The 23,706-nt window shown below is 39.1% G+C and overlaps 1 protein-coding gene across 1 annotated transcript in view; it reads right to left on the reverse strand.

Moving 5' to 3' along the window:
- The window catches only part of LOC132380092 (alpha-1,6-mannosylglycoprotein 6-beta-N-acetylglucosaminyltransferase B-like), a 919,103-nt gene that overhangs the window by 295,537 nt on the left and 599,860 nt on the right, over window positions 1-23,706 (reverse strand). The window lies entirely within an intron of this gene.

Raw genomic sequence — 23,706 nt, forward strand, 5'->3', positions numbered from 1 at the left:
ATATATCAGACAGTGTATATCATCCCTGATGAAGATGGCAGAGTTTGTCATCGAAACATGGGTTAAAATTGATACCAGTACCAGGCTGGAAGCCTGAGGAGAGTTTATTCAGACTGGAACACATTTCCTAACAATGCTTTGGTCTACAAAATCTCCCTTGGTTTATTACCTGATGTTACAATTGAAAAGAACTCGTGGGATAATAAACAAGATTATTTTCAATTTATTGATCAGCTTTATTTACATTGATTGTTTTCTTCTGAAGCCCTAGATTCCTGCTATCTCTGTAAGTGCAATACAGCTGCTAAATCTTGTGACACAAATTCTACTCACAGAGAAAGGAGATGATCTGGAAGGTGGCCCAGCACCATTTTCTCAAGGGCAATTAGTGCTCGGCAGTATACTTACATTTCAGTGATGCCATTTTCCCAAAGCAAATGAGTAAATAAAAACAAACTGCTGAGGGAAATGTGGAAATGTATTCCCAAAGAGTTTCAGATATGTCACTCAATATGAATCAAGTCCTTTTGGGACAGGGCCCTTTTTGAAAAGAATATATAATTCTAGATACAGGGGTCATGATAAATAATGGTTTTGCATTGTGTCTGCTGTTAAATCTTCCAAACGACTCAATTATGTAATGGACTACCTCGTGCATAATTAAGTTAACTGATACAGGGTGGTTGTGGATTTATTCCAAATTCTTAATGAACTAGGACCCAATCTGACAGAGGAGCTTTATAACAGTACATTACTCGAGGACATTAATGCAAAATGAGACAGATGGGATAATCAAAGTTTTGGTAATGCCTGTGTCCTTGCTTATATGCTTTAACTTCATCAAAGAAGAAAAACAAATCAACTTTAACAACCTTTGGTTGTATTTGGTCATTTTGATTTTTTTCCCCTATCGCTTATATCAATTATTGCAAACTTTAATCATCCCCTCTGCATTCTATTTTTAGGACTTTTTACTGAACAATCAGAGAAGGGGGCTATTCAGCACATCAGAACATGCCACCTCACATGGGAACAACCTCATCAGTTCTATTACTTCTTTCATAAGCCATCATACACCCATTGACTCACTATTAATTTTTTTCTGACAACTTACACCAAAAGGTGTAAATATCTACAAAGTAGTAGCCACTTAATGTAAAGGCAGAAGCTTGGGATGTGGGAAACAACCAGACTACTTGGAGAAAGCCCTTGTGATGATTCAATGCCGGAGGCATTATAACAATGGAAGATACTAGACACTGAACTGGTGTTATAAAGTTCCTGAAGGTGTAACCTTTCCATAATTGTGGAAGTGCAAGGTAGCATGTGGTGTAATTCTGCCTAAATTACATTGATACAATCTGGAAGGGATAATAAAGGAGAGATAACTATGTGCAGTTTCATGCTTCCTTCTGTTGTAAGTCAAATTTAAAAGCAATTCAATTTTTTTTTCTAGAATGATTTAAAACATGGCAGGAGTTGGTTAGATAGGGTTTTTACTTGAGATAAAAGATAACTCAAAATGAGAATGAAAATTAATATGTTTGTGGATGTGCAGACCATTTTTTTGCTGTGTTTATTAGAAGCTTTGTGCTATCCATTCAATGTGTTTCAAAATCTATAGACAGACAGACATACTTTATTGATCCCGAGGGAAATTGGGCTTCGTTACAGCCGCACCAACCAAGAATGGAGTAGAAATATAGCAAAATAAAACCATAAATAATTAAATAATAATAAGTTAATTATGCCAAGTGGAAATAAGTCCAGGACCAGCCTATTGGCTCAGGGTGTCTGACACTCCAAGGGAGGAGTTGTAAAGTTTGATAGCCACAGGCAGGAATGACTTCCTATGCCGCTCAGTGTTACATCTCAGTGGAATGAGTCTCTGGCTGAATGATAGTGGAATCTTATCAGTACCACCTATAGAACTACATTAATTATTTTGACTGAAGATCACATGGTTATGTCTTTAACCTGCTGCCTTTACCTATATGCTTTGAACTGTATCAGAAACTGTTCAGGAATAAATCAAGAGTACAATTTCAGTCTAGTATTTCCTTCAATAAAAGTATCAAATATTTTGAGTCATTTTCAACACATGGAAAATCAACACCAAAACAAAAAGTACAATTTAATTAACCTTCAAGCTGACAATGGGAAAATAAGCCAGTCAGGCCTTTTTTTCCTTTGTGGATGTGCTGAATAGGCGAAGTGACTCAGAAAGACATAAAAGTTACAATCTGCACTTCCAAAAGGATATGCTAAGTTACACTCTGCTGCACTTTAATAGCTGAGAGACATTTTGCCGATTAACTCCCACAATGTTCCTATTGTTATAAAAAGCAATGTCTGTGAAAAATGTTCCCAGTATAAAGAAGAAAAGGGGAAAAAACAGTTCAAGTTACCATCATTTTATTTTAAACTGTTTGTACCTACTATATCCCGGTCTTAATGGCAGAGACTGGAATTGTTACTGACGTTTTATATATTGTCAATGTATTTGCCATTGGTCATATTGATACTTTTCACGGTATCTTGCAGTGAGACCAAGTGATCTCTGTGGAGTTTTCTGAGTGCATTGCATACTGTTTTAAGATAATTCTAAGAACCAGACATTTATTCAGTTTGATAACCCATTTTCTCATCTGTAACCTGCTCAGTGACATTAGCACAAAATAATTATGTAATCTGAATTCCCTGCTCCTTTATAAAATGGGTCATGATGTTTGCTTTGCTTTAACAGTCATCTTCCCTTCTAGATTCAACCAACTAAGAAAGTCTTCCATACATCAGCATTCATGTAGGGCTATATCTTCAGAAGTAACCCACATTAATCTATAGCTCACCAAGAAATCTGTTGAGTTCACTCTTCTTAATAAGATCTGATCTGCTTTGCATGTTTTGTCTTAGAGACTCTTTCACCGTACATTCTGATATTTCAGCTTTTCAGTGTTTGAAACCATAATTGGGACAGGAGGATGTTTCCTCCCCCCCCCCCAATGAATTCTTGAAGTTGCCATTGTGGGAACTACAGACCTGGGTCTTAAATGGCCAACAAGAGTTATAGTTTGTGACCAATGTTAATAGCCTGTCTAACCAGAAGCTGTGGATACTTGAAATGCCAAATTTAATTTTCTCTCTCTTCTTTCATATTTCAACATTCTTCCTTTTACATTTTGATGGTCTATGTAACACTGAGGTATTTGGGCTTTACTTAGAACAATACAGCACAGTACAGGCCATTCAGCCCACAATGTTGTGCCCACCCTTAAACCCCGCCTCCCATATAAACCCCACCCCCCCGACCTTAAATTCCTCCATATACCTGTCTAGTAGTCTCTTAAATTTCACTAGTGTATCTGCCTGCACCACTGACTCAGGCAGTGCATTCCATGCACCAACCACTCTCTGAGTAAAAAACCTCCTCTAATATCCCCCTTGAACTTTCCTCCCTTTACCTTAAAGCCATGTCCTCTTGTACTGAGCAGTGGTGCCCTGGGGAAGAGGCACTGGCTGTCCACTCTATTTATTCCTCTTAATATCTTGTATACCTCTAACATGTCTCCTCTCATTCTCCTTCTCTCCAGAGAGTAAAGCCCTAGCTCCCCTAATCTCTGATCATAATGCATACTCTCTAAACCAGGCAGTATCCTGGTAAATCTCCTCTGTACCTTTTCCAATACTTCCACATCCTTCCTATAGCGAGGTGACCAGAACTGGACACAATACTCCAAGTGCGGCCTAACCTGAGTTTTATAGAGCTGAATCATTACCCTGTGACTCTTAAGCTCTATCCCTCAACTTATGAAAGCTAACATTCCATAAGCTTGCTTAACTACCTTATCTACCTGTGAGGCAACTTTCAGGGACCTGTGGACATGTACCCCCAGATCCCTCTGCTCCTCAACACTCCCAAATATCCTGCCATTTACTTTGTACTCAGTTTTGGAGTTTGTCCTTCCAAAGTATACCACCTCACACTTTGCTTGGCCATTGACCAAAATGTGCCTTATTGATGTCTCACCTTAGGAGAAACAAGCTTTCGTGTGTGAGTGGTGCAAAGACAGCCCAATTGTGGTTCACTACCAAAACTTTTCTTACAAAGGCTGGATAAGCCCCTTGCCGGTTGTCATAGTTGCTCCTTGCTCAGCAGTTAATACAGTCCTCTCAGGTGTGTTAGGAGTCTGGCAGAAACTTAGCACAGTAATGGAACAAAGTTCATAGATTTCATATCCCTGACATTGCCCTCAAACCTTTCTTGGATCAGTACATGTTTATTCAAGTTTGCTAGTTGTTTTCTCTTACATTCGATGCATATAACGGTGGTCTATGCACGCAATATGAGAACATTGTTCACTCATTCATTATGTGCCATGTTGTATGATGTGGGCAATTATGATCTTTCCATGACCATGATGATTCTTGGCAAATTTTTCTACAGTATTGGTTTGTCACAGCCTTCTTCTGGGCAGTGTTTTTACAAGATGGGAAACCCTAGCCATTTTCAGTACTCTTTAGAGCTTATCTGTGTGGCATCATTTGCATAACCTTGACGTGATATACACCAGTCACTCATATGACCATCCACCACCTACTCTCATGGCTTCACATGACCCTGATCAGGGGGCCTAAGTGTGTGCTACATATTGGCCAAGGGTGACTGCAGACTAATGGAGGGAAAGAGCACCTTACACCTCCTTTGGTAGAGACACATCTCCACCCCACCACCCAATGCGAGCATTGTACTCCTTAATGACAACCTATGAATCATTGAACCTATCTCCACATTGCTCGAGAAGTTTACTTCAATCTGGCTGAAGAGAGTTCACATCAAATATGTTCTTCCATCCACTTATAGTCAATCGATTTATAACAGCATTGGTTTGTTTTCAGTGGTTAGCTACTATGAGAAGCTGAACATAACAACCAATTAACAAAAGTCATTTAGTATATTTAAAGCAGAGGTTAATAGGTTCTTGATTAGTAAGGGTGTCAAAGGTTACAGGGAGAAGGGAGGATAATGGGGTTGAGAGGGATAATAGATCAGCCATGATGGATTGACAGAGCAGGTATAATTGGCTGAATGGCCTATTTCTGCTTCTATATCTTACGGTCCTAATTAAGAACTTCTGTGCTGAGCCAAAATATGCCTTCACATTCAGCATGTTTTTCTATTAATGCCACTTTGCTATGATTTTACTCCACAATCTGGATCAACACGTTGGTGTCGTATGGAGGCATGCATGCTTTTAGCACTCCAGCAGGCAATGCCTACTCAGGGCCACCCATGTTGGAACAGCTATGGATGAAATGCCAGACGAAAAGTGATCCAACGCCATTCCCCGGATGGATTGATATGTGTCTGCCGCTCCCCCGGCATGCCTTGCGAAACAACAGCTAAGATGTTTGATCCACATAGCTCTGTCTACAATTGAGCAAAGTCCAGAATCACACACTGAGATTGTGTTTCCTTTCATTGTGCAGTTGAAGCAGTTTGCTGCTGTTAAAAGGTCTACTAGTAATGAATAATCTCCTTAACATTGGGAGGAGATTCTCCCACTGGTCTTTTTTTTTTGCATCAATACTTACACTTGTGACTCAGACTTGATCTATCAAATGGCATGCTATACAAGGCTATCTGTGATAGCAAAATATTTTCATTATGCTCTTGTAGTGCTTTATTCTGGACAACGACAGTCTCCCCCTCTAGTGATTTCAAAAATACTCTTTGCCATGAAGAAAACCTTTATCTGTTCTGCATAAAAACTGATTGCATGAAGATCGATTTTCCCCATTCAATCTGGACATCTTCTGAGCTGCCATCTTGCCCAATTCCTTCATCAGCAGTTTTAATGCTTTCTCATTACCACTATCAAGAAGGTAGAGGAGTATCAGATTTCTGAATGGGAAATGAACCCAAGAACACTACCTCAGTATTTTTTCCTCTCTTTTTGCGCTACTTTAAGATTTAATTGTTTTTATATATATTTATTGTAATTTATAGTTAATTTTATTATTATCTATTGCAGTGTCCTGCTGCCACGAAACAACAAATTTCACAACAAATGCCATTGATATTAAACCAGATTCTGATTCTGATTACATTTGGTGGTTCATATGCACCACCCTTTATTGCTTTTCTTCTTAAATTTGACCATTTGTGTCATTGTTTGCGATCTTCTTTGACTAATTTCTGACTCACCTCACTAACATGTAAGGTCATATAGTAAGCTTGATGGCTCTTAAGTTCAGGCAGCTTCAATTCTCTTCTCTTTCACCTTACGTGTCTCCAGTATATTCCCTGTAGCGCTCCTAGTCTAACATGTACTTGGATTGCTTGAGGTTATTTTCAGACTGTGCACATAAACAAAATATACACATGATCAAATACATCATGAAGAGATGACAAACTTATGCGTAGATAGTACAGAGTGTAAATTAGATAGCACCTTCTAGTGATTGCAAATACATTTTAAAACTTACAAATCAATGTTTCTGTCTGCTGCCCTACTCTTCTAGATGCTAGACTACATAGTATCTTATCAAAAGAGATTTGTCACTGCACGTTTAAAATTTATCATAAATTTCATCAGGAAGAGTCTGGCCACATCCATATCAGGCCATGCAAATATTGAGAACAAGGTTAGGACTTAATCACTGTGGACCAGTAATTTAACTTTTGAGAGCATAGAGTCCCATTCCTTCCAAGTTTACTGAAAAAAAGAGATCCAATCAAAAAAAAATTGCTTTCAGTTTGTCTTTTCCTTGATCCCATCTTTCTTTCAAACTTTTGAGTTTGTTTCTGCCTGTGGTTACGGTTGAATTAATTATTCTTATTTACACTTTCTGAACACTTACTTCACATTTAACCAATAGTTTTAAAATCCTGTTCATTATGAAGTTGCTTCCTATAACTCTCTCAGATTCCTAATGCTGCATACTGTAGTCCTATATGGTTTCATCACTGGTGCCAATGTAAAAGCCTTAAGAAAGATAGTGCATCAGTGCAAGTTTAATTGCTGATTTTGTCCTTTTAATTTTGGTTGCAAAGTCTGGGCTAACAGGCAATAAGTATAGCATCTCTGATGTCCCCAGTATAGTATTTTCTTCCAAAGTAAGTGTGATAGAATTGTGAATTTGTCACTAATGGTTTTCACAGGTGAGTTTGGATTTGGAAGTGAAAGCCATCTGCTCTTGGGGCATTCTGATTTCTGTGTTGGGGTACGGCCTTCTGGACTCGTGAAGGTCACAGGCTCACTGGGCTGAAGGGCCTGTTACTGTGAGGTATGTCTAAATAAAAAGTAAAGTTAATAAGAAATAATAGCAGTTAATTTTTAAGGAAGTCTTATATTGATACCATGGCAAGGGAAGCTTGAAAAAAGGAGTATTCCTCTGTATCCTGTAGCCTACTATGTGTGGAACTGTGGGCGAATCACAGGCTCTTTCAGATAAGTATGTTTCGATACTGTACTAGTCTATCTAGATGTTAATCTGCTGAATACTCTACTGTTTTTTCATTACACTTGTTCAGATCATGAATCAATTTACTTACATGAGATTGAGTTGATGCAGAAAGAATGAGATTTTGTTGCCCTTAATATTTGAAAATATTTCCTGTTATTTATAATAAAGTTATAGAGATACAAATAAACGAGCAAATAAAAAAACATATTTACTAAATGCATTTAAAATATTGATAAGAGAGAAAGGCAAAAGTACATACATTTTCTTGATGAAAATTTAAATCAACTAATCCAATGTTTTATTGAATAAAACAATGAAATTCTAAATTCTGAATCCTAAAATAAGAATCCATAATGTTATTGAGACCAGATTCTCAAAACTGTGCTCTACATCTTTCAAAAAAAACTGAAAAATTCTTCTCATGACAATGAACATATACCTGACAGTAAAACCCACCCTTTCTCATGGTCAATTCATAACTCAAAGCATTTGGATTTCTGCCTACAACTATGACTAGTTTGATATCAATCTACTCAGAGACAAGCATGGACATTGCATACAGTAGCAGCATCACATATTCAAGAGTTCGCTGAAATTCATCTTGAAAATGTCCCAAGTGATTTGTAGGACCTACAGCCCCTCAAGCCTGTACCATCACTTAATGGAAGCATAGCTGACTTCGCTTCTTACACTCACATTTGTCTCAAGTCTTTTCATATCTTTCACACAATAAATTTATTAATTTCAGATTTAAAATAGCCAACCTAGCTCCAATAACTGTTCACCACTCTTTAAGCATGGAAGAATCCAGCAATTTCTCTACAGAAAGTGCCAGTTCCAATTTTTAGAAAATATTCCTAAATTGTTGACTTACTAACCATTGAATATGGTTTCTTTACCCACCCTACTTATTCAAAAACTGGAACCAAATTGCTTCACGATATACTGAATACTAAGTGACTGGTTTGTGGAATCATACAATCAATCATCATAATTTAATCTTTGGAGTCCAAATACTACTCTGGCAAATCTGAGCCATTGTCTCTCCAAGGCCAATGTATGATGCGTAAGGTACAATATTGAAAACTGTTCATTGTACTTTTGGCAGATTCTGTCCAGGGCTCTGAGATCTTCTAGATAAAATCTGGAAAACCGTTATATCTTGAGATTAGTTTCTAGCCAAATTCTATTTCATGATATATGTTATTTCACAAATTGGAGGAATTGGTCTCCTTAATGTAGGAGACCATTCAGTCCATTGGGTCTATGCCAGTTGTTAGTGCAAATGCCTCAATCTAGTTCCCCCAATTATTGATAAAATCATGACAAATATATGACCAAGCATATTTCATAATTTCCATCAGGATGTAGAGAGTGATATGGAGCAGATAATTTCATATTAATACTTATTTCCACTTAACAGCATCCAAAAGCAAGCAAAGGACACCCTCTACTTTCTTGAAAGTGGCAGTAAGCATTTCTGTAATTCACACATCCATGTTTTCTTGACTAAAGCACTTCAATATTAAATTATTAAATGTGAGTTAATTAAACATTCAATTTATCAAGCTTAAACCACAATTATTGTTAATAAAAATGTGAATTAAAAGGTAGTCTTGCAATGTTTTAGTAAGAATTTAGTGTTCTCTTGACATCAATAAATGCTACATTAAATCTACAATTAAGGAACTGATTAAAGCCATGCTTCAGAAGTTAGCCTACAGAAAGGAATTGGAAGAACTAATCTGATCAAGACTTGTGGGATGATGTGTGGGATTTGTCAAATAACGTGGAATGATCAAATTCTGCACTAAACGCATAAGTCAGACATTGATAATTTTTTCATGAAAATGAAAGCAATATTTTCTCTTTAGTCAGTTTCAGTAGTTCTTCGCTTACCAGAGTAAAGTGATTACATGACTATGTTCTATTTAGTTTGCTTCTGGAAGGACTGAGCTCTCCTTTCATTTCAATAAGTAGAAAAGAAAGTAAATTTTTCTCTAGTCTTTTCCAAACATTTAGTTTCATTTTGATTTTGTTACATAGTGCATACTAGATTTTTCAAATCAACAACATATTTTGGATATTGTCTCACAATACAATCAATAAAATCTTTTCAAACCTATGAGTTAGCATTAAAATATATCCCCTCATTTCTGGATACAGTAAATTAGCACAATTAAAGTTCAAAAATAAATTTATTATCAAAGTATATATATCACCGTTTACAAACCTGAGATTTATTTTCTTGCGGGCATACCCAATGTATCTATAAAAATATTACTATTTGCATTTATGGGTACAGTGGATTCCAGTTAATTGGGACACATTGGGACCAGTACATTTTGGCCCAATTAAGTGGATACCCTAATTAGCCAAAGTTTCATGGAAATAGTTAAAACTAATAATAAAGAGAAGCTACTGTTGAACTGAGTGAGACGTTATATATTTAAATGAAAGACAGAATAAACAAGAACATTAACAATACTACTACAGTACTATAAAGCTGTATTAGTTCCTAATCATTATCAACAGAGGAATTTATTCAGTGTATGCTGCCACGTTCTTTTGATTGACAGTAATGAACAAAATCAGAGCAGACACCTATGCAGATGATGGACTACCTTCATATAATTGCATCCTTCAAATCCTCATTTTCGTTGTAACATCTAAGATGATTGTTGATACCTTTAAATCCTTTACAGTTTCTAATTTCTTGAAGTGGTGAAATTGTTTCATTTTTACTACTGGCCATTTCTGGCACCTCCCAGCCCAAATGCTTGAAACTGCAGTGAGCAAAACAGTTCCTAATTGTCTTACTGTTTATTTCTCACTGGCTATCAGTGACAAAGATCACTGTCTTTTGAATACCAGCACATACACCTGTCATATTTGAATACTGTTCTTTTGCCTCTCTTTTGGCGAGATGTTTAGTTCTCCTTAGGTGGAGAGATGTTGCCCCACCCACTCATGCTCAATGGCTTAATGATATTATGTCCTGTTTAGACATTGAAAAAATTCATTATTCACTTCTCAATTTGGACATAAAGTTTCAAAAGATGCGGGGACCTTTTCTTGAATACTTCCATAACTGCCCTTTAGATTAAGTTTATTCTTTTTAATCCCTTACTTTTAGCTTTCTTTCTCTCTAAGTTTTATGGTTTCTTTTTGATGGAAATTACATTATAGTTTTGGTAGTAGGCATTATTATTCTTTTTAAAATTCTTATAAAAAATTTAAATTTACAGCTCTGTGGGGTTGAATGCTCCGACTAATTTTTTTTTACATATTGTAATGGTCGGCCTGGATTTTTATAGTGAGAGAGTGGGGAGGATACTAATTTTATCAAATTTTATTCTGGGTGCTGTTTCCTTATTGTTATGAATTATATAATTGATACACTTATTTTGCACTGTATTAGTCTTCACTTTGTTGTTGGGTTTTTTGTTTGCAGTTGGTTTGTCAAAGTGCATAAAAAATTTAATTAAAAAGTACTATTCCCTCTAGGCACATTGTAGTGTTTAATGGCACACAATTACATGTGACTGGCGCTAGTTAGAAACTTCGTCAACAATTTCCTGTAGCAATTAAGTGGCAGTTCCTTGGTTAGTTTTTGTTTAAGAGTTGTCACAAATAAGTGACTGCACTGATTAACAGACGGCCCAATGAAGAAGAATCCACTGTGATTGCACAGAATGGTGATCTACTTGGTTTTGCTTATCAACAGCCTTTCGTCACTGGGTCAATTTTGATATTATATTAATTACTACATAAATTGTCGATCTTAGGTGTCAGGTATGAAAGTTTCACATATGGAAAATGGTAAAAATGAGGTTCAATCTGTAATAAATGAGAACTAATTTAAACTAAAGACTGAGGAAACATTATTTCATGTTTGGTTCTTCAGACCTTGATTGCCTGGTTATTACCTTAAAAAGATTATTTTTTTTAATCAGAAAATGTCAATATAAAGACAACTTTCTCAAAGGAGCATCAATTGCCTCATAATTGACATTGTTGGCTCCAGAGAGAAAAGGACATGTAACAATGTACAATAGCTATCCTACACAGGCTAGCATCCACCAGTGTGCAAGAGTCAGCATGGCATTAATACCTGACTGCACCATGTAATTGTAGCATTTCTATGAAATCAATTGGAAGTTGAATCCTTAAAAAAGAATACTTTGTTGGTTAGCCCTACCTTAGTTTTGCCTCAGTATACAGCTCTGAAGGTCTTGCAGACACTGCAAGCATTAACTAACATTGTTAGAAAATTATGTTATTTGGCACCTATTAAACCATCTTTGGATTGTGAGCATTGACATACAATTACAAAACATTTTGAAATTATATTTCTGATTGCTGATTTTATTTCAATTAGAGTTAGGTTACATGTGGGATCCTCCATTACGGACTTGAAATTCTGAGTGAGCGAACAATAACTCAGCCAAATTCCCAGCTTGAATAGCAGTTGTAATTAATATTTATCTTAAACAATAATGGAAATATAAGGACTCTTTAACACTTAACGATGTTTGATGGCAGATTAGCTGCTTGATATTAAATGGATTTTTATTTCACCTGAACTATTTTTATATGAACAACATTTTCTGTTCAAATGATTTAGTGCTGCCAGTTTATAATTGACGTATACTACATTGCCACATCTAAACTTTAACCTGGTCTTGAAGCTTTTGGTCAAAAGTGATCCCCAAGATGTTGAGAGTTGGTGTGTGTGTCTGGGGGAAATAGTCCTTAGTGACGGTAATGTTTTGAATGTTGTAAGTGGTTAGACTTCCTCTTTTTGGGCAGGGGTCATTGCCTGACATTCATCAGACAATGTGCAAAGTTTCTGAGATGGGTGACATGTAGGCAGGAGTTGCTCCATTAGCTGAAGAATTTTGAATAGAGTTGAACAGTGAACATCCCCTATTTCCAACCGTAAGATGGATAATAAGTCTTTGAGGAAGCAGCAGAAGATGGTTGGGACACCACACTGTTCTGAAGAACTCCTGTAGGGATGCCTGAGGGCTGTTATGATTGATCACCAGCAACAACAACCCATTTGGCTTTTGTGATGGCAAACACAATTAAGCAGTTATGAGATTCAGGCTTGGCTGGCCCAGTAGGTGATGGTGCCACTAAGTATAGATATTGATGCTCCACACATTTTATTTCAGTGTCATAGAGTCCTAGAGAGGTACAGCACAAACCGGCCCTTTGGTCCATTTAGTCCTTGCCAAAACCATTCAAACCGCCTACTCCAATCAACTTGCTGTGGGGCCATAGCTCTCCAAACATCTACCATCCATGTACCTATCCAAACTTTACGTACACATTGAAATCAAGCTTGCACGAGTCACTTGTGCTAGCAGCTCATTCCACATTCACAGGACCCTCTGAGTAAAGTGGATTCCCCTCATGTTCCCTTTAAACTTTTCACTTTTCAACTTTAACCTATGACCTCTGGTTGTAGTCTCCCCCTAACCTCAGTGGAAAAAGCCTGCTTCCATTTACCCCTCTTAATTTTGTATACCTCTTAATTCTCTTTTCAATCTTCTATGTTCTAAAGAATATAGTTGTAACAAATTCAATCTTTCCTTATAACTCAGGTCCCCAAGACCTGGCAACATCCTTGTAAATTTTCTCCCTACACTTTCAATCTTATTGATATCTTTCCTGTAGGTAGGTGACCAAAACTGCACACAGTACTCCAAATTAGGTCTCTCCAACATCTTATACAACTTCAACGTCACATCCCATCTCCTGTACTTAATACATTGATTTATAAAGACCAATGTGCCAAAAGCTTTCTTTATGACCCTATCTACCTGTGACAACACTTTCAATGAATTATGGACCTGTATTGGCAGTTCCCTTTGTTCTACCACACTCCTCAGTGACCTATTGTTGACTGTGTAAGGCCTACCGTGGCTGTTCTTAGCGAATTGCAAATCCTCGGACTTGTCTCCATTAAATTCTATCTGCCACTTACAACCCATTTTTCCAGATGATGTGGATCCTTCTACAAGCCATGATAACCATCCTCGCTGTCCACTACACCCCCAGTCTTGGTGTCATCTGCAAATTTGCTGATCCAAGTAACCACATTATCATCTAGATCATTGATATAGATGACAAACAACACAGGACCCAGCCCTGTTCCCAACGGCACAACACTAGCGTCAAGCCCCCAGTCAGAAAGGCAACCATCTACTACCACTCTCTGGCTACTCTAACAAAGCCAATGTCTAATCCAATTTACTACCTCATCTTGAATGCTGAGCGACTGAACCTTCTTGACTGACCTCCCATAAGGGACCTTGTCAAATGCCTTCCTGAAGTCCATGTAAACAACGTTCACTGCCTTGCCTTTATCAACTTTCCTGGTAACTTCCTCCAAGAATTCTATAAGATTGATTAGGCATGACCTGATTGATTAGACATCAGTTCATGTCTATTCAAATATTTATATATTCCAAAGAATTCCCTCAGAATTCCTTGCAGTAACTTTCTCACAACTGATGTCAGACTCACTGGTCTATAATTTCCTGATTTATGTTTAGTGCCTTTTTTAAACAGTGAAACAACATTGGCTATCCTCCAATCCTTTGGAACATCTCCTGTCGCTAAGGATGATTTAAATACCTCTTCTGGGGCCCTGGCGATTTCTGCACTTGCCTCCCATCAGGTCTGAGAGAACACCTTGTTAGGCCCTGGGCATTTGTCCACCCTGATTTGCCTCAGGAGAGCAAACACCTCCTCCTCTGTAATCTGTCCAGGGTCCATGAAGTTGATGCTGCTTTGCTTCACTTCTAGAATCTGTGTCTGTCCAAATACAGATGCAAAAAAATTATTTAAGCTCTCTCCCATCTGTTTTGTCTCCACACATGAATTATCATCTGGTCTTCCAGAGGACCAATTATATCCCTTGCAATCCCTTTTCTCTTAACCTATCTGTAGAATCCCTTAGGATTCTCCTTCATGTTGTCTGCTAGAGCAATTTCATGCCTTCTTTTAGCCCTCCTAATTTTTTTCTTTCCTCAATGTTCTCTTGCATCTTTTATACTCTATAAGCACCTCATTTCATCTTACCTGCCTATACCTGCTATGCATGTCCTTTTTTTTCCTCTTAACCAGGGTCTCAATATCTCTTGAAAAACCAAGGATCACTACACTTGCTATCTTTACTTTTTATTCTGACAGGCACGTACAAGCATTGTACTCTTAAAATTTCACTTTTGAAGGCCTTCCACTTACCAAGTACACCTTTGCCAGTTCACAGCCTGCCCCACTCCACTCTTATCAGGTGACCTCTGATACCATCAAAATTAGCCTTTCTCCAATTTAGAATCTCAACCCATGGATCAGATCTACTTTTTTACATTGTGGTCACTGGATGCAAAGAGTTCTCCTACACAAACCTCTGTCACCTCATTCCCCAATTGCAGTTTCAGTATCACACACTCTCTCATTGAGCTTCTACATAAGAATTAATGAACGAAACTTTTCTGAGCACATTTTACACACTCTTTCCCATCTAATCCTTTTACAGTATGGGATTCCCTGTCAGTATGTGGAAACATAAAACTACTTATTATAACAACCCTATGTTTCTTGCAACAGTCTGTGATCTCTTGACAAATTTGTTCTTCTAAATCCCTGGGACTGTAATATAGCTCCATTAACATTCGGCATGGACTAGAAAGGCCGAGTTGGCCTGTTTCCGTGCTGTAATTGTTATATATGTTATACATGGTCATACCTTTCAGTTGCACTCAGAATGCCTCACTAGATGAGTTCACCAGTTTGTCTTGATGGAGCACTGCCATGATATTTTCCCTGACTAGTAGCACAGCCTCCTTTAATTCCTCCCACTCTATCACGTCTCAAACAACGGAACCCTGGAATATTGAGTTCCCAGTCCTGTCCCTCCTACAACCAAGTCTCAAAAATGGTTACAATGCCATAATTCCAGGTGTTGATCCATGACCTGAGCTCATCCACCTTTCCTATGATACTTATTGCATTGAAATATACTCAGCTCAGGACTCGCGTCACACCATGCTCAACCTTTTGAATCCTGACTTTGTCTGAGGTCTTACAAACATCTGTCTCCACAACCTCTCCACTAGCTGTTCTGGCCCTCTGGTTCCCATCCCCCTGTAACTCTAGTTTAAACCCTACCGTGCAGCTTTAGCAAACCTTCCCATTAGGAAATTAGTCCCCATCCATTTCAGATGCAAAGTGTTTCTTCTGTACAAGTTCCATCTTCCCAGAAAGAGTGCCCAATGACCTAAATATCCCTGCCTCCTACACCAGCTCTTTAGCCATGTGTTAAACTGTATAATCTTCTTAGTTCTGGCCTCACTAGCACATGGCATGGGTAGCAGTTCTGAAATCACCACCCTGGAGGCCCTGCCCTTTAACTTAGCACCTAACCCCCATACCTCCCTATGCAGAACCTCGTCACTTGTCCTGCCCCTATCATTGGTACCCACATGGACCATGACTTCCAGCTGTTTGCCCTCCCATTTGAGAATGCTGAAGACTCAATCTGAGATGTCCAAGATCCTGGCACCCGTGAGGCAACATACCATCCAGGGATCTCGTTCTTGCCCACAGAACATCCTTTCTGTTCCCCTTACATATGAATCCCCTATCACCATAGTGTTCTGCTTCCCCCTTACCTTCTGAGGCACAGAGCCAGACTCGGTGATAGAGATGCAACAGCAGTGACTTTCCTCTGCTAGGTCATCTCCCACAACTGTATCCAAAGTGATATACTGGTTGTCAAGGGGGACGGCCACAGGGGTACTCTCAGTGGCTCCTTAACCCCTTTCCCTTTCCTGACGGTCACCCAGTTTCCTGTGTCCTGCACCTTGGGTATAACTATCTCTCTATATGTCCTATCTACCACTCCTTCAATATCCTGAAAGATCGGGAGTTCATCCAGTTCCAGCTCCAACTGTAGATTGTTAGAAATTGCATCTGAATACACTTCTTTCAGTTGTACTTAACAGATACACTGAAGGTCTCCCTGCCTTCTCACCTCCCATAAGAGGAGCATTCAGCTATCCTGCCTGGCATCTCTAAAGTCCTCACTGAGCAAATGTAAAGAAAGGCGGAGAAAAAAATTCTACCTAGAGCTTTCCTTTTTTTTGGCTTTATGGGTGCTTCTTTCAAATACTGGAGCACCATTTATTCATCAGCCGAGGGAGGACAATGAATGGTAATCAGTAGGGGATTTCCTTTTTGATGTTTGGCCAGATGCGCATGTCTTCATGGGGTCAATATTGAGGACTGTCAGTCCCTACTTCCAGTACACTAATGTATAACCCTTCTTGTGCGCCTGTCCTGCTGTGTGACAGGTGGTGCTTAGTGATTGCGGAGGAGTGGTCTGTTACTTTGCTGTCATTTAATGTCTCCCATTTAAATACCGTTCCCAAAGTATTTATGGGGTAGATTTTGCACAATTGATGGGATTAGGGGAGAACATTGCCATGCTCTGTTTAATGGCCAGAAACCTGCTCAGTTTTAAAGATTGTTCTGGGTGAGTAGTTTGTGGTGACCATTACTAATGACAAGATTTTCTTTTTTAAAAATGTTTCTTAATTGTCAAATTACAAACCAAATTTAAACTCATCAAGCAATGCACATCACAACATATTAAAGAGACCAACCAAATGAAGTTCACAGTCATTAAGAATTGGGAATCACTCATGAGGCTCCCTTGGAACCTAATTTTTTTTAGCCCATTTTACCAAATGAACTTTAAGGTATATGATGAACAATCAGTGGGTGAAGCATAGTTTTTCACTTGGCTTGCAATAATTGGATATGACCATGGTATTATCATTCTTTTCTGTAAAAGCCATCCCTTCACATTAATATACTCTCATCATATACTTTCAATCCTCTGCCTAAAAAAGATCTCCTGGAGAAAGGGCAACATCAATCAGATGTTTCTTTTCACCATGCAACATTCCTCACACTTCTCTGTCTTTCTTGGCAGTTCTTCCCTCGAAAATGACAATAACAGCTTTTCTTACAGCAAAACCAGCAGGGCATAAGAGCACTTAGGTAATAAACAACTTTGTTTCAGAGATCACATGCAGTCGGTGTCAGAATCAGAACAGCTACAGCATCGGCCCAATGATTTCACAACCTCATGATGCATTGTAGCGAAGCTCTAATTCTTAAGGAGAAATATTACTTACTGTCAAAATGTTGCTAGAGCATGATGATTTGCAATGCACGCTACTGAGTAAGGCATGACGGAATGTGCAGCAATACCAGCAGCTCCTACATCAGTATGGATTAGCTCCACACAATAAAGGGTATTATCTGCTCCAAATAAGGAGATTTGGAGCGTGAAGTTGTCCTGATGATTGATTGTAATAAAGTTCCATCAAATAAAATAAAAATGCTATATCGTGATATTTGTTTGTGAGATGTAAATTTCTGTTTGTAGAGTGGTTTTGATGACCAATTGCTATATCCCAGAGTTGCCTATAACGATACAGACCGGGTGCTTAGAGGCAGTTTCCATTCATCCACATGGTTACACATGGTAGTCCGCTAGAAACTTTTACCTTAGATGGGCTTGCCTCAGACTCCTTTCTGGAATCAACTGATTGTACAGTCTGGAAGAGTGTTTCCTGAGAGCCTGTGGTTGGGGTGACCTGGTGTCATTGTTAGGGATATATCAGTGCCCTGAACATATCACATCAGATCCCCATTGGGTAGGCAAGGAGAGCAGGTCAACTTATCATTGTTTCAACTTTCAGACCTGGAATTGACCTGGCTGATAGACATCGATCCACAGTCTGGTTCATTTTCTTCAGTCATCTTCTTGGAGCCAGCACCATGCATAATCTGAGAAGGACTTTGCATTGTACAAATCCATGGGATTTGGGGAAATGGCAATGGTGGAAGGGGTGGTGAGTCCTAATATGTTACATCTTTGTCCCTGTTGGATAGCGAACTGTTGAGGAGCGACATTCTGCTGATCATGCAACAGAGTTTGGCATCGATGTGCAGTATCTCCCCCCTCCCTGAGCCGCTTTGTGGAGAACATCTGGTTGTTGAAATACAGTAGCACTGTGTGCTTGTAGAACTACAAGAAGCTCATGGGAAGATCCTTTCACTCAACGAGAGTGGCGGATTGCTGATAAATGGGATGCCACTGTTCAACGAGAGTAACGGGCTGTGTGACAGAGATCAGAGCACCACCAGGAATAGGCTGTGACTGCATCAAAGCAGCAAAAGCACTCCACAGAATCTGTAGTCTGTGCCCCAGTGAATACCTCATGATGGAACTGCTCCAAATCCAAGAAATGTATGTTCATGGCCTTTAAAGAGATCCTGTCTCCTGGCATCAAGATGACAAACCCTTGCTATTTCCTTCATGTGGTCTGAAATGTACACCACTATCAGATGTGAGATAAAGGCAAACAAATAACAGCCCTCATTTGAATCCTCTGTGGCTGTATAGCAGGCTACATCTCCCCTCTGGCAACCCCAGACCAGATTGCACAAGGCTAATGGCAGCTGACAACTCACTCGCTCCCTGGTGGTACATATCCTTCTAATGTAATGTGCTCATCTGTCACGGTGCCAGTCTCTGGGTAGTGCCCAGAGCAATGATTATTACACCACCCCTTCCCTTCTCTGAGAGACCCCTCTTGCTCTATGATCTCCCCTTCTAAAGAGAGTAAAACAAGCAGCCTCTCCTGATGCCCTGCAAAGACAAGACACAAAATATTTGCACTTGTGAGCTCCAGCCAAAATACCTTTTATTGTGATGCAGCAGCACAGATGGCAATGTGGGTGTCTGCAATTGATCAAATCAAACAAGATTCAGTAATTACAATTGCTAGGGAGTGTACCGAGTAGCTCACACTCAACTTATGAAATGGTTTGCCCTGCTGTGGTACCCATGGTTCAGCTTTGCAGGTGTGAAAGCTCATTTCCTATATGGATGCCCTCCCTCCTATTCCTATTCCAGATATTTTAGCTGGAAGTAAATAGATGAAAGATACTAGGTTTATTTTTAATTACCCTGTCTTTGGAGGGTGTGTGTGTGTGTGTGTGTGTGTGTGTGTGTGTGTGTGTGTGTGTGTGTGTGTGTGTGTGTGTGTGTGTGTGTGTGTGTGTGTGTGTGTGTGTGTGTGTGTGCACCTCTTTCCCCCTCCCCCACAGTTCTTATTTCATCCAAGACAGCCGTCATGAGGACTGCTGCTATAGGGTTGCCATGGGGATTATGTTTCTAAAAAGGCCTGTCTGTGATCAATACACAAGTGTTGGCAGCTGTGTCAAAGTGAGTATGGCCCCATTGGCAACTGCAGGAAAGGTTTCAGTGATTCTTTCAAAGTGTTCGATTTTTTTTAGGGTGCCCTGATTTGGCATTAGAACTTAATGCACGGATGATTTAGTGTACCAATTTCTCATCTATATTTTCCCCACTAGACTCCATTCTGGTTTAGTGTGATAAAACATAATTGATGTTTTGGTTTTTCACTCAATGGCCTGTTGTTCACACATTTGCTTTAGAAAAACATAAGATGGATAATCTCAGTTACTCCACTTCTAACTTGATACTCACTTCTGGGATAACATGAGATGGCAAATACGAATTGTATGACCTGCCATTTTTGCAGAGTGAACAGAAGTCTCAAAGGTGCAGGACGTTGGCAGCGTGGCAGTACAGGCTGAGTCAAGGCAGAGTGGGGAATGACCCAATGTCTGGCCATTACTGCAGCGGATTTGGAGGAGACTTGATGCAGCAGAACCAAGGTGGAGGCTTGGGCCCAAGAATGAGGAAACACCCTAGGTTTGCCTGGCTTAAACACTGAGCCAGATTGAAAAGGCCAGGGCATTGAGGCCAGAGGCGAAGGACAGCCTGGTTCAGCTCGCTGACCCGCACTGTCTACTTGCCTCTGTGCTAAACATAGGCTGTGGCCTGCAACTTCGGGCTCCTGAATCAGTTGCTGTGAAAACTGGCTTTATGGCCGTGGACTCACTTTTGTGAACATCAGTTCTGAAGGTTACTTGCTTACTTTTATTGTTTGTATGATTTGTTTTTTCCCCTGCACATTGGTTGTTTGACCATCTTTTTTTAATGGGTTCCATTGGGTTTCTTTGTTTTGAGGCTGCCTGTAAGGAGACAAATCTCAAGGTTGTTTATAGTATACATAGTTTGATATATAAATGTTCTTTGAATTTTGAACTTTAAATTTGAAATGTTGATTTATATATATTTTTATATAAATCAATGGAGTTGAAGGTAACTAAGGCAGGTTAATCTAGTACACCTGGCTGATGTTATTTGGATGAAGAAAAACTAATTAACATTTCCTTAATCTACATGTCCAGCAAATTACATGATAAATTTATTTGGTTTTGAAGAGAACTAGTACCCCAGTATACATATAAGCAGATTTAAACGTAGAACATTCATTAATTTGATGCTCTATTTCCTCTTTGCTTATTCAGGCATTCATCATGCTTGTCAAATTCCAAGACAACGTAATATATACCTATTCTTCATGTAAGATGCAGTTAACAAATCCATGCAAAAAAAAGAATACTGGTCCATTCCTAAAATGCAGACTCTGATGGGGCAAGTCAAATTGAGTTAAGTAGCTAAACTTGCAAAAGTACATAGTAAATTAATTTATAATACATAATACTTCTACTTACTTTTTTTCTATCACAAATACCTTTGCCAAATATCTTTGTTGTATTCCCAAACTTTGTCTCATGGGATTGCTTGACAATGAACATCCTCAATCATTTACCTTTGACATTCAAAGGCATTACGATTACTGAATCTTTCACTGGCAACATACCAAGGATTATTACTGACCAATAACTTAACTGGATCAGTTACATAAATACTTTGGCTGCCAGATCAGGTCAGAGTCTGGATATCTTGCAGTGAATGACTTGTCTCCTGACTCCTCAAACTATTTCACCATCTATAACACACAGATCTGGAGTGTGACTGAATACTCTCTACTTGTTGGGATGAGTACAGCTCCAAAATCTCTCAAGAAGGTCAAAGTAATCTAAGACAATGCAGTCAACATGAATGCATCCCGTCTTCTAAACAAAACATTCATTTCCTCCACTACCTGGACCCAATGGCAGCAGTGTGGACATTCAAGAGAATACACTGAAGTTATTTGCCCAGGTGATTCTGACAACATCTTCAAAGCCTGCACCACTTACCACTGAAAAGGACAACAATACGGTGCAGGGGTTACATTACAACCTCCAGTTCCAACCCCCACCCTCCAGGCTGCATGCCATCCTGATTTGGAAATCTATCACTGGTTGCTCAGTGACACGCAGTCCTCCCTCCCCAGCAACACTGTGGGAGTACAATCATCAGAAGGACTGCAACTATTCAAGCCTGCTTCTCACCACCATCTTCAGGGCAATTAGGGACTTGTAATAAATATGGTTTTGTCAGTGCTGCAGAGATCTTAAAAGAATAACTATATAATTAAAATATTACCATACATGACCAACATAAACAGTTTTCATTAAAGAAGTCTGTCAAAAATCGTAAATTAAATAAATCATAAAATTATAAACACATTTTCTGATATAAAAAGCGTAAAGATGGAATAAGTATTTTATTTATTCAATATTTCTCAATCATGGAACCAACAGAGACAAAATATTATCTGAAAATGCTGGACAGATTCAGCAGGTAAACTTGCAGATAGAAAGGAAAAAAAACAGCATTTTTTTCTAACACACACACAATGGTGGAGGAACTCAGCAAATCAGGAAGGAAATAAACAGTCAATGTTTCATGCTGAGACCTTTCATCAGCACTGGAAAGGAAGGGGACAGAAGGGGGTGGTGGTGGTGTGTGAGTGTGAGTGTGAGTGTGAGTGTGAGTGTGAGTGTGAGTGTGAGTGTGAGTGTGAGTGTGAGTGTGAGTGTGAGTGTGAGTGTGAGTGTGAGTGTGTGTGTGAGTGTGTGTGTGTGTGAGTGTGTGTGTGTGTGAGTGTGTGTGTGTGTGAGTGTGTGTGTGTGTGTGTATGTGTGTGTGTATGTGTCTCGAGATTTCAAGCAGTTTCATGTCTATGAACACTCTTTTTTACTAAGAGTTAAGGATGACTTGCTGCTGCTGGATTTATAGACTGCCACAGGTGAGGCAAAGGTGGAAAAATGGGTAGCTTGTGAGGTGGTGCATGCCTTTGCTATTTATCCTGCAGTTCTGTGTACACGAGGTTCTCAATGCCAATCCAAAAACCCTTTCTTCACTTTATGGGCCAAGAATATTTCCAGAAGTTGATGGGAATGTTATATTATTTCAACAAAGTTTTAACAGTACATTTAAATCATTTAATGTCTACATGGTAATCTCTTGCCTTCATGGGGCCTGGAGTAAGGTGTCTACTTCAGAGGTTTGCTGTCCGGGACATGCAATGGACTGAGACTCTGAATTTAATTGTTGCCTCAGTGTTGGAAAAGTTAGCCAAGGAGAGGATGCTGCCATTGATTCACTTATATTGCCAATGGATTTCATGGATTCTGTGCAGATAACACTGGTGATAATGGCACAGTGGTACCACTGGGGAATGTATACCTAGCAGCTTCAATGGCCCATGTTTTATCCTGACATCTACTGCTCTCTGTGTGGAATTTACACGTTCTCCCTATGACCTCACACTCCCAAAGGAGTGTTGTTTGGTAGGTTGATTGACCATTGTAAATTACCCTGAATGTGTAGGTAAGTAGCAGAATCCGATGAGGATGAGAAGGATATGGGGAAAATAATGAAATGGCATTAGTGTGAGCGAGTGCTTGAGGACTGACATTGGCTCATTAAGTTGAAGGGAATGTTTCTGGATAGCATCTCTGACTCTGTGACTCTCCAGTGTTTTGATATTCCTGGCAGGCAACTTTTCAGAAACATATTGGATTACAGCAATCACCATTGTCAACAGGTACTATGAGCTTTGTACTAGTTTTGATGTCTCGATCTGCGAATGGATTTCTAGCAGTTGGGTAAAGGTTGGCACAGTGGAGACAATGGTGAGAATATCTTCATTGATGTTTGCCTGACATATTGGCCATTTACAAGTTTTCAATTTCACATACTCAGTATCTGAAGTACATATATCCTGCACAACGAGAAGATCCCATTAACATAAAAGAGTACATTTTGTATTGAAACCATTTGTATTTGTCCTTCAACAATTTAAGGACACACTC

Source organism: Hypanus sabinus, chromosome 23, assembly GCF_030144855.1.
Source record: "Hypanus sabinus isolate sHypSab1 chromosome 23, sHypSab1.hap1, whole genome shotgun sequence".
Classification (NCBI taxonomy): Eukaryota; Metazoa; Chordata; class Chondrichthyes; order Myliobatiformes; family Dasyatidae; genus Hypanus; species Hypanus sabinus.